Below are 6,550 nucleotides of genomic sequence, written 5' to 3' on the forward strand. Positions count from 1 at the left end.
TTTATTATTATTTTTTAAATCCTCACCCTAGGATATTTCCATTGCTTTTCAGAGAGAGTGGAAGGGGGAGAGAGAGAAACATCGATATGAGAGACACACATCATTTGGTTGCCTCTGGGAATCAAGCCTGCAACCGAGGTACGTAAGCCTTGGCTGGAATCGAACCCAGGGTGATTCAGTCTGCAGGCTGACGCTCCAACCACTGAGCCAAACCGGCCAGCGCGGGCCTATGTCTCTTTTAATGCTGAGTCCTGGCTTCCAACTTGGGGATACAGGAATTTCTGTCCCAGAGATGAATACATTTGTTAACCCCAAAATAAAAGGCCAAAGTGAGAGGCAACAAGCATTTACTTGAGATCCAAAAAGTTAGCTATTGGGGAAGCACTGATTTAGGCAGAAACCCAAATAGTGTTCCGATTAAGAGGTGCAGGCAAAGGGCGGGGGGGTTGAGAAACGGAAAGGGAGCAATAACATCAGTGAAGGGGAACAATTACATTAATAGAAGGAAGGAATTTCTGTAACTGCAGATAAGCTAGCAAAGTGATGCAAAGGTTATTTTTGCCTTGTTTTAATATTCCAAAGGTTTGAGGCACAAGACTGAAGGCAGATCCTCTGGATTGGCAGCTCAAACTCCATTTTAAAGTGCCTCCATTATTTTTTTTACATATTTATGATGTGGGAGTGGGGCAGACTTAGACCCACATTGAACCTCAGAATATGTACCCCACTGACATTGATGTGATACTTGGAAACCGACCAGTTTCAAATTAGTTATATTTATTAAAGAATTGTTCAGTTATTCAACATAGCAAAAGTATTCAGTCTTCAATATACAGACCTCACACACAGTGATAATCCTTTGTATTAGCTTAACCGCCAGGTGGGTGAGCTTGGTGGGCCGCCCGTCACCCTGTAGATAAGGGTGCCCTTACCTCAGTGGTTGCATGGGTCATCCCCCAGTTGATCCTGTGGGCGAAAAGGGGCCACATACTAAAACTGACAGGCTCAGGGGAGGCTGCATGGCTGCTTTACAAACTCAGACCCAAAGTAACCACATAGGATGGTCTAAAATGAAAACATTTTAGCCAAAGCAGTTCGAGGTGGGTGGTTATGTGCTAAGGCAGTATTTTTCCCTAACAAAAGTCAGTCTTTACCTTAATTGAGCCTGTCAATTGTCTTTGCATCCAGGATAACACACCTTTGGAATATCAAAGTAATTTTCTTCTAGACCCCTCAAAACAGGCACCCTCTGCAAGACCACAAATCCCCTCGTTACTGCTACTGTGTGGCTGACCGTTACCTGTCCTGTAGTCACCTGTGTAAAAGAAGCGTGTGTCTGTCATTTTACTCTATCCCATCACAGAGGTTCCCCTCCCCTCCACGGCGTTGCTTTCTCTCGCCTCCCGAATCTGTCACCAATGGATTTCTTGTAGCCCACTTACATCTTCTAATTTGATTGTAACATATAAAATAAGGTGCATAACTGCCATTCTTGGAAGCATTTTCCCCTTCCCTTGAGGTTTTGCTTCCCGACAACTGTCGTCAGTTTGGCTCAAATAAACTTATAAAAATTCTCTATAGGTCTGAACGTTTGTTTCTTATGTTGAAGGTCCTATGGCCTAACCCCAGGCAGTGGGGGCAAACCATTGAACTGGGAGTGCTCAGGGTTCTTACACATGGAACACTTTGGCCTGAAGCATGTAACCCTCGTTTTTAATCTAACTGCCAACCCTGTTCTATAACCCTGAACAGTTATAAGCTAGGAAATAGCCAACCGTAACGGGTAAACAATGCTTGCTTTGGCTTCTGTACATTGCTTCGCTAGGCTCCCACCCCTCTCCATGCCAACCAGGATGCAGTTTTTGTCTTTATATTCCATCTGTGGAGACTGTTTGGCGCTGCGAGTCTGTTAAGGTCATGAGCCCACTCGCAGCTGCCGGCTAATAAATTCCGAACGATCAGTTTGGTCTCGGTGTGAATTAGTCTCGCGAAAGTAGGGTATAACAGGCCCTCGTGGTTGGGGCTCATGCTTGTGTGGGGGAGGAATAAACTTTCCTCTACCTTCAAGGGTCTTCTGGCTGGCCTAATATCAAATACACATGGGACAGATTAGCACATATATATGGGAACCCCACATACATGAGAGATTCAGAGATCCCACATGCAGAAGAGTTTCAGAGATAGAAGAGGGGATTGCAATATGTAAGGAATTCTGTGCCCTGGCTGGGTGGCTCAGTTAATTAGAGGATATTGTCCCATACACCAAGAAAGGTTGCAAGTTCAACCCCTGGTCGGGGTGCGTATGGGAGGCAACCAATCCATGTTTCTCTCTCATATCAATGTTTCTCCCTCTCTTTCTCCCTTCCTCTCTAAAAATCGATTTAAAGAAAGAAAGAATTCTGAGCTGGGGATGAGGTAATGCACCTTGGGGGCTTTCAAAGGTCATTGTAGGGTGATAAGAGCAGATGTTTAGTAGATAAAAGTTTTCCCTGTCACACAGTGGGTCAAAAAGCTTCCTGCGGATAGTTTCTTATTATGGGCAAGGCCACTAATGCAAGTTCTTCTAGAGTTAAAGGGAGGAACAGAAGTTTCTCTTAAGCTGGAGCTAAAATTGCCTTTATCTCAAAACAATCTACCACAGAGGCACATCTTGGGGTGACTCATTCTGAACCCCCATACTGGCTCTCCCTCTCCCACCCATGGCTCCAGGGTTGTGGCTACACTGATTAGGCAGCCCTAACTGGGAGCCCTGAGAAGACGGTGGGCCCACTAGGACAGAGGCAGATCTCTGGCTAAGAGCCATGTTGATACCCCACCAGAGGAAGGGCAAGGTCCCGAGCACAGGTGACCAGAGCCTCCCTGGGTGGACAGCAGTGGGACCAGAAAGAGGAGAAAGGAGGAAAGAGAGCTGGAGAAGCAGTGAGCTGTGCCTGGAACCCATCCAGGTGTTTCCCCCAAGGGGCTGCAGGAGTAGGAATGGGTGAGAGTGGATTCCCCAAGCCTCTCATCAACCTCCACCACATTATCTCCTCTTATCACCCTCCCAGAGGGCAGACCCGTTCTGCTTTCCCAGCTGTATCTCCACTGCCCAGATTAGAGCCCGAGGAGAGAAGGGGTTCAGTAACAAGTCTACCGAAGACCCTTTTGTGGTCTCTAGATGGCTTCTCCAGGTTCGCTCCACAATTTCAATTCTGAAGTTAATCTTCCAGGGGAAGTAACCTGTTAGGAAAGGCATTTATTGAGAAGGCCAGCCAACCAAGAAGACAGGAAGCATAGGAGCATCCGAAACCTGTCTCAAGGAGTGGCCTGAGGGATCGGGTTATATAGGGAAATGGGATAAACTGAGACTGGGAACAGAACGCAGCTACGTGCAGGCCCCGAGGTCCGCAGGTGTCATCCATTGTTCTTGGTCATCTGGCAATGTCCGATAAGATGATATCTTGGCTCCTGGTTGGGCCAGCCTGACCAATGGATACATTGCTCACAGCTGTGTCACCTCCTTAATTGCTCCGTCTGCGATTAAGGGAGTGCAGGGTGCAAAGGCCTAGGAAAACGAAACTTAATCCCCTGTTCACATGAGTATATGAGTTCCATAATTCATAAGTAATATAATTATAGTTCAGATTAATTCAGGTGCTAAATCTTGGAAAATATAAGTGCCTCTATCAGTGCCAAAGAGGGTCCCTTACCTTTCAGCAAGCCTGTTTCTCAAAACATACTCTCTCTGCACACTCATTTTTGGCTTGATAATTTGCTCTTGGAACCTTAGCAAAATCACAAATTAGAGCACCATACCCCTTCCAGGCTTCTCTCAATCCATTGAAACTTACTGTCTCAGCACCGCAGAGTGGAGAGGACAGGACTAGAAGAGCCTTTCCACTCCCCGTCTCAGCAAATGCCCAGGGACCCACCAGCACAAGGCACTGCACTAGCCTCGGGAGGGGACACGAACAAGAATGTTTACAGGTTGTGGAGGGAATATTACATGGTGCTAGTGAAATGTTTACTGAATGAATGACTCCAAGGGAGAAGCTGCAGAGGCAGAGTTCAACTCTGGCGCTTCCTCCCCTGGCTTACTCCCACCTCCCTCCAGGTCATTTTCTACACAGCAGGCAAATAAATGCTTTTAAATGACACCTCCTCAGAGAAGCCTCCCCTGACCACGTGCACAAGTAGGTTGTCCTCTCTCTGTTTTTTTTTTTAAACTTACATCCTTGTTTATTTTTCTTTGTAGCACTTACCCTCTTTTGTGATTATATACAGTATTGATTTGCTTACTGTGTATTGTCTGTTCCCCACCCCATTTATAAAGTCCAGATGGCAGAGACAAGATCTGTTTTCCTTATCAGTATACTTCCTGAAGGACAGTAAGTGTTTAACAACTATTTATTATAAATGAATGCATGGCTTGTTCTGGGAACCCTAGATAGTGTGAATTCATTAGGACACAGCTTGTGAAGGGCCTCAAATGCCAGGATACTGGGAAATTTAAACTCTCCTTACCAACTCTTACAGGGTTATGTCAGGATCAAAATAAATTTTACGTAGACCTACATACGTGTAAGAAGCTTCACCATCCGTAGGAAACAACTCAAGTTTGTGAGGTTTAAAAAAATAAATACTTTTCCTCCCACTTTCAAAGTTCTTCTGGTTGGGCTAACAATGAAATTAACAGAGACAGATTAACAGGAGAAAATCAAAGTTTAGTACATGCGCATGGGGAGTCACATAAGCATGGACATTCCAAAGAAAGTGAGGCAACATTGGGTGTATAAGACATTTTCGGGTAAAGAAGTGGGGTGAGGATAGTAGATTTCAGAAGTGAGAATGGGTGACTTACAGGTAGTTGAGGAAGAGCAGAACTTATGTGGCCTGAAAATTCTTGCTAGGTGACTCAGAAACAGTGGGACAGGCAGGATCTCGCTAACGGGCTTGCTTGGAGTCTTTCTGAGAGGGTGAAGACTTTTTTTTAACTTTATTTTTCAATTACAGCTCACATTCAGTATTATTTTGCATTAGTTTCAGGCGTAAAGAGTGAAGATGCTTTAGGTGGTGACGCCAAAGCTCCCTTCTGAAGCAGGTTTCTCTCAATCTCTGGGGCAGGGAAGTGGGAGGGTCCAAAGCTTCCTCTGAGTCTTGCTTCTTCCTGAGCAGCACAGCCAGTGTCGCCCAAGCAGCTCCACCTGGCCGAGGAGCTCAGAGCGTGCTCTCTCTCCACACTCATTTTTGGCTTGGTAATTTGCTCTCGGGACCTTAGCAAAATCACAGATTAGAGCATCATACCCCTTCCAGGGGTGTCTAACCATGGAAACTCAGCCTCCGCCCTGCGGAGTGGAGAGGGCGGCACTTGGTTAGTGCCCTTCCCCGGTCAGGGTACATACAACACTGAGCCAGTGAACGCGCAAATAAGTGGAACAGCAAATCGATTCTCTCTCTCCCCTCCTCCCTCCCTCTTAAATTAGTTAATAATTTTTTTTTTTTTTTAAAGAAACTTCATGGTGAAAAAGTTTGGCTCCCTTGAAGATGTTCTGTCAGGCTGGAGGGGTGACTGTTGAATCAGCCTGGTGCTCTCTGGAGGAAATTTTACAGTGGAGTTGTTGCCGGGGGAATCCGTGAGCCAGATTTCCCAGCTAGGAGTGGGCATGAGGTTCTCGGGGTCCCGCCGAAATGAGCACTTTCAGAAGCCCCCGCGGGAGAATGAGAGGTGGTGAAAGGCTTTATTTGTGCGGAGTTACATTTCTCGGGCTGTAAAGCGCCATGCCCCTTCACCCAGTCCCAAAAGAGGTGCACCTGTCTGAAGCCCCAAGCCTGAGCCTAACCCACGAATGCCCTCAGCAACAGAGTGATGCAATAGAGGAAACCATGTAGGAGGCCACTGCAATGATTTGAGGGGACAGTATTTTAACTGGATGGGGTGTTTATGTAAAGGGTAATATAATAAATTTGAAACAGCAAGCAAACTGGGTGCTTGATGATAATGGGCAGTTATTTTATAAGGGAGGGATATAAAAGCAGCATTGTGCTTCATTGGGAAGGAGGAAGTGCTCATTATTAAATGCCCTGAAGGGTTTTGATTAAATGATATGATGATACAGTTATGCTGATTTCTCTCAACAGATTAGTTTTGCCCGTTTTCGAATTTTATGTAAATAGAATTAAACAGCGACATGCCGGCGTATCACCTATTTCTTCAATATTGTTTAGTCATCCCTGTGATGCTGTGTGTAAACTGGAACGCAGCTCCCCTAGGAGCTGCTCCTAGAAGTGGGATTGCTGAATAAAGAATATGAGTATTTGTGTTAATACATACCACACCCGTATGATGATATTGTGGGGGTTTTATAGAATTTATTGGGGTGACGTTGGTTAATAAAATTACATGGGTTTCAGGTGTACAATTCTATAGCACATCATCTGTATTTTGTACTGCGTGTTCACCACCCCAAGGTAAGCCTCCTTCCATCACCATTCACCCCCTGTACCCTCTCTTACTCCCCCCCAGCCCTTCCCTCTGGGAAGCACCACACTGTTGCCTGTGTCTGTGAGTTTT

This window comes from Miniopterus natalensis, chromosome 12 (assembly GCF_054644295.1).
Source record: "Miniopterus natalensis isolate mMinNat1 chromosome 12, mMinNat1.hap1, whole genome shotgun sequence".
Lineage (NCBI taxonomy): Eukaryota > Metazoa > Chordata > Mammalia > Chiroptera > Miniopteridae > Miniopterus > Miniopterus natalensis.